General features: G+C 45.5%; 1 long non-coding RNA gene across 1 annotated transcript; it reads left to right on the plus strand.

The window, feature by feature from the left end:
• Positions 1 to 3,237: 3,237 nt before the first annotated feature.
• LOC146597701 (uncharacterized) lies at positions 3,238 to 12,140 on the plus strand. Its single transcript, XR_014895467.1, has 3 exons — positions 3,238 to 3,370; positions 5,013 to 5,232; positions 10,805 to 12,140. It is a non-coding gene; the product is annotated as an uncharacterized LOC146597701 (long non-coding RNA).
• The last annotated feature ends 323 nt before the right edge of the window (positions 12,141 to 12,463 follow it).

Raw genomic sequence — 12,463 nt, forward strand, 5'->3', positions numbered from 1 at the left:
CGTGCCCTGCGAGGCGGCCGCGGCGGCGAGGAAGGGCTGGGCGCTCGCTGCTGCCTGCTCTGAGGCCTCGGGCCGGCTGTGCTGCGCGGCGGGGGTGTTGCCCTGCGACGTGCCTGCTCGTGCAGTTGCACTGTACCGTACGTTATCAGAGCCTAAAACTGCAGGCGTACGCAGGACYATACGGAAATGCACGTGACAGGCATTTGTCTGCCCTCTGTCCAAAATGCAACGTACGGGTCTCCAAAGCTGCTTCAGCAGACGAAACAGGGACGAGAGCTGCACGGGAGCAGCGCGCTCTGCAGAGCGGGCACCAGCGCGCGCAGACTGCCCAGCCGCCTGCAGCTCACCGCGGCCGGCAGCACAGCCGCCACGCGCCCGGCACCCGGGCTCGCAGGGGCACGCAGGCTGGCCCTGGGGCGCAGCAGCGAGCCCCGGGGCTCGGGCCCGGCCTGGGCTCGGGGGCCGGCGGACGCGKCCCGGGCGCGCCGAGGGCGCTCCCTCTGCCGGCTGCGGGACTTCTTCCACGCGCTGCCACCCGCTCGCCTGCTCCGGTGAATCCCCCGGGTCACTCCAGACAGATCTCTATCGCTGCTCAGCCTTTCCAAGATGTGTATGCTCCTGCTCAGCTATTTTGCTAGCAGTTTGAAGAGTTCTGAAACCTCTCAGACTACTTTGAATCGCTCTGCTTGCAGAACCACGCAGACACCCCAGCACCACTTGATCGGTGAAGAAATGCAACAGCCTGATTCCTAAAGTTGCAGAGAGGCAGTAGGAAAACATATTTAAAATTCTGAATAAGTATTAAAAGAGCTTTTCAGTAGATAAATATGCTTTGACTTTGAAGGTCAGAGTATTGATCCATTTGAAGGCTAGAAGCAAGCGCTTTGTGCTGCGCTTGTGATCTTCCCCTTACTGTTATTGACACCTCAAGGACCCGTTCAGGATCCAGATGCCATTATGCTGGGAATACTGAATTCAGATGAAAAGACATGGTGAACATGGCCTAACTTAAAACAGAACCAAACCTACACACAACAAAGCAAGCAGAGTAAATCTCCRTGAGTCAGGCTCCGTGCTGCTGCAGCTAGACTCCTTCCAGCACCTGAGCCAGGCCGCTTACAGCTGGCTGCTCCGTATTACATCTCTGTACGATCTCTGCACTATATTACAGTCCTTTCTGGAACTGCAGTGCCGATGTATCTGAGGATTTGGTCCACTCTGTAAACAGCGGGTGGAAATGTAACACAGAGCTGTGTGCTTGAACTAGCTTTGGAGCTGCTCTTCTGCATGTCCCTCTTTTCCACCCAGAAATTTTGCGCAAACGAAGAGAGGCAAGAGGGCGTTTGGTCTGGAATACCAGGCAGCCAGCAGCCTCCTTCCWGCAGCAGCCCTGACRTCGTGCCTGATTCCAGCAGATCCTGAGCAAGCAGTCACTTTGCAGGCAGGCAGGTGGACCGTGCATGCCCGTGTGCTCCGTCCAGGCATGCACAGGTGGAGAGGATGTGCCCTGAGCAGTCACTTCGCGCACGTACAGACGGCGAGGACAGGCCTGGTGCAGTCGCTCCGTGAGGGAAGGACGGCCCGTGCTTCGCAGGGCAGACAGCCTCTGCCCGCGCAGCGTGCCTGATGCCTTCACAGCACATCGGTGTTGTGCCTTCTCTCCTGGCTAGCCACAGAGCTGCACTGCTGTTGCAGGCAAGCACTTTTCTGCTTGAGAGAAATGCAAGAGTCACAATTTTAACCTAGGTTGCACGGGTAAAAAGGCAAGGGAAGTGCAGCAAGAGCAAGGTTTCTGCCGAAAGCCAGCTTGAACGTGCCTCTGTGTTCTGCAAATACACTCTCCATATCCAACTGGGATAGTAAACCCAGAGAAAACTGGGGGAAGAAACACTGTGGTACTCATATAGGTCAGCCATTCCAGACATGGAAGTGATTATCTGAAACTGAGTGGGAGGAAGTAATCTCAGAGAAATAAATCAGCTCTCTTGCCTGCCTTAATTCCTTGGTTGATAGCTGTCCTATAGGTTAAAACTTTCCCAAGGAAAGAAACCTTGTGACCTATACAAGACCTATACCTGTGACCTATACATCTCTTTCCCTTCATGTCTTTCTAATGCTGTGACGAGCTGTAGCCCAGTCTGCAGAAACCTCAGGCCATGACATTCCAGCAGGTCTCATGGAAGTGGAAKATGAAGGCGGGCAGCCCACGTTAGAGTCTCCACGCAGCCAGCCTGCGCGTAGTGGGGCCCAGGCGGCATGCAGCCAGCTCGTGCCCTTTCCTACCCGGATGAGGTGCTGTAAAGACATACAGGTACACACAGAGCACGATGCGTGGCTTTGGGGAGAAGGACACGAATGAAGGAAATCAAACATCGCTCATTTACGGAAGACTCTGTTTGTCAATGGCACCTGTTTAAAGCTCCTTGAGAGTCCGAGGTGCCAGTGCTAATCTTGAAGAAGACTAATTGCTGTGTTCCTGAGTGCCTAGTGCTCTGAAAATTAATGCAAGAGGGGAGAGGAGAAGATATGCGTAAAATGATTTTAGCACATGGCTCTACAGTTAATGACCAAATAAGTAGTATCATACGTGTACTCAAATATCTATTCATAGCCTTCATTTCTGCTAAACGTCTACAGTACCAGTAGTAAAAGTTCATAAACGCAAAGCGAAGGTCATGAGGCCAACAAAATATCTTTATCACTAGACAGCTCCCCAACCTCCCCATGATAAATTAAGTTTCTTATCCCTACTTAACCTATAACCTTTGTAGCAGACCCTGAAGGTCATCTATTTCAAGCTTCACAAGCTGGGGATGGGATCAGAGATGAGATCCGTGTTCAAAGGTTCCCTTCTCTTGCTCAGTTCCCATGGCCTCAGCCATGCATCCAAACCCATGCTCACACACACGGTACATATACAAACAACTGCAGTTGAGATGAAGCTAGCAGTTTTTCAYGCAAACACATGCCCAGACATGTGTTCCTTACCAGTGATGCCTCCTCTCCCTTGTGCTTTACACATTATATAAGATATTTATTCTGTAGTATGCTCTGAGGAAGACGGCATTTTGCCAGATGTCAAAATGGCCTCATTTATCACCTAAATCCCTGATGAAAGCCAGGGAATAAAGTTTGTAAAACAGCCCAGATTAATGAGGTTGTATCTACATCTTAATAGCTTTTGTGTGTGCACAGTGCTTCTATAAGCATTTGTGAGCAGTGCGTAGTGCTGTGGTTTATGTACTCTGTTTATTTCTCTTTTACCCGGTGTATCTGCATATGATCGTGTCTTTAGCTAGCTCTCTGTGTTTGCATTTCTAGGTGCAGCACACAAAATCTCCTTCTGTGGCAGCAACTGTTTTTGCTACATGTAAGTGAAATTCATGTGAGTATCTGCAATTTTGCGAATGTGATCTGTATATGGAATCTATTTATGCCTGGGTTTTGATACCAGTAATGGCTGGTATACCTGTGTATGAGTTAAAACCACCACTTCAGTGCTGGCTCCTTAGGCAGTGGAGGCCTATATTTCTTCACTGTGTTGAGGGAATTTCATTTTGCTGCTATATATAAGAATTCTGGTGAAGTAATTAACAGAGGCCTCTCGAGGCCTGGTTATGAAAACAAGGCTCCACGTGCCAGCTTCAGAAGAACCATGTACTCCTTGCAAACTCCTCCAGGCAAGGAAGATATTGCAGCCGCAAAGGGAACATAACCCCGAGCAGGGAACAGTGAGCACTGAGGAGGTCGGTTTCTCAGAGTCCTTGAAAATAGCTTTTGCAGAAAGCAGGCAAACACAGCAAATTAGAGATCTAGGTTCCAGATTGCATCACAGAAGAAAAGGGCATTGGTCCCATCTATAGTGAAGATTAGTTTTTAAATTACACACCAAAAAAAGCTCTTAAAAAGCATTTGACCTGTTTCAGTCCAGTGGCCCACATCATCTCTTACGCGGGACACAGGCAATGCTTGGCAATTCCCCTTACAGAGTTTCCCCTCTGTTCTTTCTCAGCTGCTTCTCCCTTCCTTTCCTTATCCAGTTTCTCTTTCCACCTCTCTGAAGAGGAACTGCTGCTGCTGCTGCTGCTGCTCCTTTCATCCCCTCTCCTTCCCCTGTCTGCTGTCAGCCATTTCACTTGGCTTTTTCAGCTCTTGCACGCACCAGAGCTGAATTCAGTGACAGCCCCTTGGCAATTTCCCTTTGCTGGTGACTCAGGTAATTGGATCTGGTGCCTTGGGGAGCTGCCAGGCATGATGTCACAGCTCTGCAGAAAAAAATACCCTATGTAATTGCTTGATACACTAGCTAATGTCTCATCCTGGTGGAGGGAGGAACTCTTGAGTTTGAGGGTTGCCAAGATTTCAGAGACTCGGGACTCTGTGGTCGAGGTGAATAAAGAATTGTCTTCATTTCTTATTTACACYGGCTCTTACTTGTTTACTGTGTGCCTATTAATTGCCCCCTGAGCGGCAAGTCTGAATGTTCATAGTAAATACCGCAATACCTTTATGAAGAGGGAAGGACTGTGAACCCTTCATTAAACAACAGAAAAAGAGCATGAAATATCAGCACAGCACAAGATTGAACAACTCTACATCTAGTGTAGATGGTGTAACCCTGCATCAAGGGTTATTCATCCCATTTAACCGTTGCCTACTAATATTTAAATGCACTTGGATTCTTCAGGTCTTCCAAAAATGTGGGAAGGCCTCTTTTCCTAGCCACAGAAGAGGATTCGGAAGACAAGTTAGGGATCAGAAGTCACAGTTACTTTCAGGGGAGATATCAGAGTGTATCTGAAATCCATTAAGTGAAGCAGCAAGATGAGAATGAACTAACGGATKATTCTTGCTAGCACACTAATAAAATGGAACTGAAGATTTCTGGCTGATCCCTGCACTGCCCCATCTTGTTTGGAAAAGAAACTCTCTGGAGTTCAGTATTCATAAGGAGTTTACTGTTCCAAGTCCTGCTTTTCAGCTGTTTTATGTTGACCTTCCTTCTTTTGCAGACTTAAAGAGTCCAGCCAGCGAGGATCTGGCATGGCAAGATGTTTGGGCCTCAGCTCTCTTCCCACAGTTCATCTGCAAAGCTGAATCCATTTGCTAGAGGTATTGAGTGCTTTGCCAAGAGGAGGTGGTAGGAAGATGAAAATTCAGACAGGAAATATTTGATTGTCTTCACTGCATGAAACATTATCCCCAAGGAAAATGGGACCTGGATATGACAAGGTACGTGCAAATTTGTCCAAAAGCCTCAAAAGACAATTTAAAGCTAGTGTCAGATATGACCTCTTCTGGAACACCAAAATGAGCAAAGATGGTTTTCCTGCAATAGTCTTTTTTTTCCTCTCCAACACTGCAGCTGAAGTGATGCTAAACAACTTACAAACCTCAGCAAATCCTGAGAAATAATCAATCATTTTTAGGTAGGTCACACTCTCCAGCTAGAAGAGATCAATCCTGACTTTCCACCATGCTCGGTCCAATTCAGCAGATAGTAATAACTATTCCAGTGAGCTGGTTCTCAAACAAGCACAAATATCACATTTCTCGCCTCTCTGTTGTAGCTGTTTGTTCAGGCAGGTCACCAAAAGCTGGGTTAGCTCTCTCGCTGTTTTTTGTAATGCCCTGGTATTTCTAATCCTGCCTGTCTGGGTTATCCCGTGGCCTCCTGTGGTCTTGGTGAAGGGATGAAGTTTCCAAATTTGCTGCCTTAGTCAGGACTCCTGAAGTGAGTGAATCACTGTTTTAGTTTCCTATTTAGCTGACAGCCCTGTGCGGTATCTAGATTGTTCTGAGTGGCTTGGAAATAACTCTGACAGACTCTGGAATAAAGGCACGAGGTCTTCACTTCCCYTTTTCCCAGACACTTACCTCCTCACACTCTCCCTCCTGATCGTCCTCTGGGTCTAGGGGTCTAACTAGCGTCACAGCTGCAGGAGGACAATGGTACTGCTCCACTTTTAAAGAAAGCGTTAGAGGTCTTGCTCGGACAAGAGGCTACACCCATCTCTATCCTCTCCCTAGGRCCTCATATATCCATGTTGTCTTTAGCAGGCTTATCCCCATGCAACTCATGCAATGTCCACGATCTCCTTTGACATTTCCAGGTCTACACATACAACTTTCCCTGGTAGTACATCCAGAAACAATACACTAACAAGTATGATTTGGGACATGATCCACAAATCTATACCATTTTATTCTCTCAGATTTCTTTCTGGATCTCCTAAGATGTTAAGGTGACACAAGTCACATTCAGAGACAAGTCTTGCCTCTGATTCCCCCCTTCAAGATCTCCAGTCAACCAACAGAAGTTGTATATAGATATAAGCACTGTGACTTGGAAGTAACAAGTGACCCAGGAATAATCTATACATTTATCAGTGTAAAAAACACYGTTATACCATATCAAGCAGAAGTATAGCAGAAAATATGGAAACTTCACTGTGGAGCTGGTGTGAGTATTGAGAAAGGTATAACTAAAAGGAGAGCACACAGAATAAACAGAGAATACAAGCTATCCCCAAGGGAAGGAGCAGGTCCAAAGGCAGGACCAACTGCCCTCAAAATCCTTTTAGGAAACTCCAGTCTGCCAATTTAAAAGCGGGATCAGAATATAGGAGAGGGGGCACTGAGATCAAACTCCCAGATAGCCAAAAAAACAACCTGACTACATGCTCAGCCCTAAGGCAGAGAACATTTGCAGCAGCTGACTGCCTTGGCAAGCCCAGAGATCAAAGAGCAAAACATTATTAATTACTAGCATTATAATCATGAGCATAGTTCCTAGCAGTCCTGGTCATGGGCTAGTACCCCACCGTGTTAGCTGGTGTGCAAACACAGAAGAAAAGAACAGGCCCTGCCCAAAAAACGCAGAGTTTAAATATTAAACGTGAAATGGCTAAAATGGGAATGCAGGGAACAACAAAGACGTAGAGTCAAAGCCAAAGGAAAGCTGCGAAGGAATCTCGACCAACAACTACTGGGTTTCACTGGGGCAGGTACTGAACTGCCTGTCAACGAGCAGGTTTGCTTAAATATTTTTACAGTGAACTCTTGCTCTTTCAATTCAGTGAGACAGTTCCTACAAGTGCCACAGACCCGCGGGTTGCCTCTTGAAGCACATCAGCTGAAAATACGCTTCGGTTATTCTTTGTGCAAGGGAGCAGGAGAAAGGCTCGTTAGGCCGTGGACAGCGCGGGGACTCTGCAGCGTCCTGCCACGCTTCCCGGCAGCATTGCCTGCTCTAACGCTGCCCCGCGGAGAYGGCAAGCAACTTCTCCCTGCTGGCCCGGGTGCAATGAGTTGTTTGTTCTCAGGGCCGTTCCCACTGTTTTCCCGTTCCACAAGCCACGTCACACCTGGCACCACCTGCTCTCAGAGGGGTGATCAAGGCTGGAATAAACCATGCAGACCGAGGACAGCCCGAGGCTCGCCGGGCTGGSTACCGACTGGGTACGGAGGTTGCCCCACTCTGTGCCTGCTCCGTGGAAAAGGGTTTCAGGCATCTCAGCAGAAGTTAACTGTGCAGGTATCAAAGAGTGACACGGCCCGGCCGCAGAGCAGCCGTCCCTGCGTCACTTCCCTGTCTTCTATAAATGACACGATTTAAATAACAAGAAAGAGTTCCCGTTCCTTCAAATTTCTCTAGTCCCTTTTATGATTCCCAGATAGTGACATTTTTAATCTTCCTCTATGATAGCCACCTGTGGAGCTTACAGTGTTCCAAACATCGATTAATTTAATCTCACTATATCCAAGTTGGGCCACCTCTGTCCCTGTATCACAGCGGGAGAGGCTGCCGCCTCACACCCAGTGCGACTTGCTGAAAGCCACGCAGCCGGTCAGCGACGACGCTGGAGCTGGAAAGCAAAAACCATGACTCTCGATATCAGCCTTTTCAGAGCTAGGCAGCTAATTCTCCAACTCTCAAATGATTCTCTTATAACCACATCTGTGGGAAAAAAACTACTTAAATGCTTCCTTTTAATCTTTCTGATGTCTCAGTATTCTTACTTTGTGATGGTCATGCTCACGTTTTGCTTTTTTTCCCCAAAGCTCTAACATCCTCCTTAGTGGTGATATTTTTCTCCTTTAAGAAGAGATTCCAGTCACTTCTTGGAAATCTCTTTGGTCTGTATCTGTGTCAGACTGTTGGATAAAGCCTGTTCCTCAGTATCTGAACATCTCATAATCTTTAAAGTATTTATTATGACAGTATCTTATGAACTAGGTAAATATTATTCTCCCCTTTTACAGGTAGGAAGTAGAGACACAGGGGGACTCATCATAATATCACCTGTGCTAAACATTCATATACCAAGAGTCAAGGACTAAAATAATGAGATATTTTAAAATACTATAGTTGCTGTCACTTTTCTGAGCAGTCTGATTTAGGAAATTGTTAAGGGGTCAAATTTTTCACCTTTTATCTGCTCTCATGAGGATTAAAGTGTATTCATTTAATAAATCTTGAAAGCCCAGAGTCTCAAGCAAAAGCTTGAGGGACAAGTGCCCCAAAAGAGCCCATACTGTGCTTTCAAAAATGACCATGAGGAGATATCCCAGCAGCAATTAGGAGGAGTAACTAGGAAACTGCCTCAACCGTTTCCTCCTCAAGTGGCCCTTAAGGAACCACATTTAATAAGGGCAACACTGATTTGTATAGTACTATTTTTATCAAATGCTCATGTGCTTTCCCTAAAAATAATCTGCAGCTGCCACTGTCAGAAGCAGAATAACTAAGCTAGATGGACCATTAGTATAACCCAGCTGGCCATTTTTTATATGCTTAGATAGCACAGGGAAACCCATAAAACCGTTTACACTTCTCAATCACATATCCATTGCTACCAAATTTGATTAGCACAGGGAAGTTTAAATTCAGAAAAAACAATGTCTCTTTTTGAAAGAGCAGCCCATGAAACCTCAACTTCTGTGTAAACATTCTTTACTCCTTTACTTTTTGCTTTATACTATATTAGAGTACTGAAGCAATTTCTTCACTGTTTCTCCTTGAACTTCCTGATGCCATCATTGGTCAGGATGCAGGACCTGCACATAGGCCTGTGATATGCAATGCATATAGATCTCTGGTTTACAGCTTTTCTTCATACAAGTAGTCCTAATAAAGGGCCACATAATCATCTCCTTCATTTCATCAAAGGCTGCAGGCTTTGTCCCTAAATGATYAATTGCCATGCGTGGACACCAGAGTGTTTCAGCAGAGGGATGTAATAGTTACCAGTGTATCTGTGTTATGGATTAAACATCAGCAGTTATTGGGTGCGTAGATAAAGAAGTGTTTAGAGCCCACATGGTCTGATTACATGAGTAAAAATGATTATGTCTCTCTGGGAACAAGACTATTAAAAGAAGGAATGAAGAACTTTCTGAAGCTGGCAAGCAACTCAGCAGCTTCTCAGAAGATGAACTAAACTATTCACAGTCAAAGAAAGAGAACGGCTGCCTGAAAAGGGCATTTCTTCCTATGGTATTTCATCCCACCTATCTTAGAAATTTAGCTTAGGAACAGGCAAACTACTCTCTTAATATAGATTAAGAGAGTATACATAGATAGATTATAGAAGATACCTATGAGACTAATTTATGCAATGTCCTAGCATTTAGATGGCTAATGTTAGGTGAGATGTATCCCATCCTGAATCTCTCATTTTGATTTCTGTTTAATATACTTCAGAATATCAAGAAAGTTCTAGTGCACTAGAGAAAATAACCTGGTGGGCGCAGACACTTACAAGGCTGGATAGGGTGCTACGCAGCTTCTGAGCTTCTTAGCCTGGCATTAGCTCTGGGCAAACTGGGATGCAATCAGTGAAGTATAAGAAGATGATGGCATTATTAATACCAAGCAACACAACAATATGGAATATCTCATTTCATCAAAAGCTTGACATTGTTTTTGATGAGTTTACAAATTTGGTTGATAAAGTAACTGGTACTTTGATATAATATACTTTGGTTTCTGTAAAGCAGCTGACTTCATCTTGTATGGCATTGAACAAAAAATAGCACTACACAAATCAATGTTGCCCTTATTAAACAAATTACATTCCACTCAACTGATAGATCATAAAAAGGTAATTGTCAATGGGCAATCATCATTGTGTGCGAGCTACTGTAGTAAGTCCTTCAGAAATCTGTTTTAGGGGCAAAACTATTCAATACCTCTATCAATTAACTAAAAGAAAAATAGAGAATCAATTTGCATGACAGAAAAATTGGCAGGGAAATAAATAATGACRGGACATGGTAGCTACAAAGATCCATCTGGAGAGCTTGGTAAGCTCATCTGAACAACATGTGTCTGATTACAGCCCAGTGCAAAGCCATGTATCTCGCACAAAAGCTTCAAAAACAGGAGACAGTCTTCCAGGAATCCAAAGATCCTGAAAAATATTTAGAGATCATGAGAGGTAACCAAATACCCATAGTTCAGACAGGATGTTGATAAATTGGAAAGAGTTCTGAAGCAAGCTATAGGAATAACTTCAGATCCATAAAACACATCTCTCCATGACAGACTTAGGATGCTTCATCTGTTATTATTTAGGATAACTTGTTTATAGTATCTGAGTGCTTATGTAGGAATGAGATGTGACAGTACCCGTTATACCATTTGTAAGAAAAAGGCCTAACAATATGCGGTGGTTTATATCAGGCGCTAGGCAAATTTAGATAAATASATACAAAAAAAGTATCTAGAATATAGTGGATTTTCTGCTGCTTGAGTTCTTTAACTCAGGAGAAGACTTAAAAATATGCTCTTGCTCAACAGAAGTTACATGATTGATCCAGAAACATCGAGTGAGGATCTCTGACTTGCGCCATACTCAGCACAAGACTCAGACCTCTACAGTCTTCATCCTGTTTTACAGGCAGTTCATGCTAAAGCGCTGGGAGGGTTCTCGTGGCCTGAGCCAGCTGCCCTCACGCCACCGATTCACTGGGYTGAACAACGATTCGTAGTAGAGGAGTCGAGAACCTGAGAGACTACAGTATGATCAGAACCAGAGTGGTCTTCTCTCTCCGGGAGACGAGACCGCACAACCTCCCCGTAGCCCGGTTGAGGCTGTCGCTCCCGCACCAGAGCCGCGGCGYGGCTGCCGTGCACGTGCCGGAGTACAAAGCAGAGCAGCAACCAGGTCGCTCCCTCACCTGGGCTGGCTCGTCCGGGTTGGCAATCACTTGTGTCAGCACTCACAGCACTTCTGTCTGCGGTAGCRAGGGAAAATGTCTCCAGGGTAACTTTTCTGAATCTTTTACCAACAGTCCTGAAGTATGTTAATGATGACCCTTATCTTAGGGCAGTAAATTAACCTTTTATGACCTTGTCCCATGCCAAAGGCAATTTAACATCTTTATCAAGAGGTGTAAACATGGGATTAGGAACCTGATGTTTGGCCACAAACACTGAACATGGTTTTCTGAGATTTGGATTTTTCATGCTTCGATAAATCAAAACCTGCTTCAGCAGCAGAAGGCATTGCTCCCATCTGCCTGAAATCTCTATGCTCGAACTCAGGCCGTGGGTGCCTGTGCTGTCCACAAATCAGCTAGAGAAGAGGGTGTCAGAACTACAAAACCTCTGGCTTGTGGCTTCTTGCCAGCCAGGACTTGTGCTCTCCTCTCATTCAGGGGAGTTTGACACAGTGACAGCTGCAGCCATGGAGGCACGGGAAGGCTATTTAGGAAAGAAAGAAAATAATAAAATTTCTCTCTGGAAATGCAACAGAGGTTTAAAGCTATTCTGTGTGTATTTGGGGGGGGGGAAGAGAAAGATGGGKTTTTTTAAGTGTTAACATTTCTTTACTTGTGTCCAGGGAGGAATATTTGTGTATATGCATGTATTTCTTTCCCCCCCTCTCTCTGAATATCCAATGAGCGTGTGACATGAAGTATATGTGTGGCTGCGTACGTGCAGGGATTTCCTCTACTCCTTCCATGTTTCATAGAAGCTGACTACGACAGCTGTGGCTGCTGATTTGAAATGGCCCCAGGTCAGACAGCGAGCAGYCCTTTGAAATGAATTCACCTCTGCATTACTTTGATTCTGAGATTTGATATGTTTTTTTTCTTTTCGGTTGTTACTGCTGCTGCTCTCTCAAGCTCCAGTGCACATGCCTCTGTTTAGTCTCCACCGCCTGTATGGCACATGCTACTCAGAGTGATCGGTTTGTGGCTGCAGGTTTTGCCAACAGGACTCTGGAACTCGCACCAAGGCAAGATTCAGTCTTTCATCCCTAAGACTGGCTGCAGCAGAAAACTTGATAGCTGCTGGTTCAAATGTATTAATCCCTTTACCCCTGATAACTTGCTTGATCATCTTCGCTTCGTTTGCCGGCAGTCCCGTCTTATGTTTGTGTCTTGTACTGTACACAAAGATCAGATTAAAAATCCAGTGCCAAAGATTCTCTCTTCCAGGGACATTCTGTTT

Source organism: Rhea americana, unplaced genomic scaffold (assembly GCF_003343005.1).
Source record: "Rhea americana isolate MKP2758 unplaced genomic scaffold, rheAme1 scaffold_18, whole genome shotgun sequence".
Classification (NCBI taxonomy): Eukaryota; Metazoa; Chordata; class Aves; order Rheiformes; family Rheidae; genus Rhea; species Rhea americana.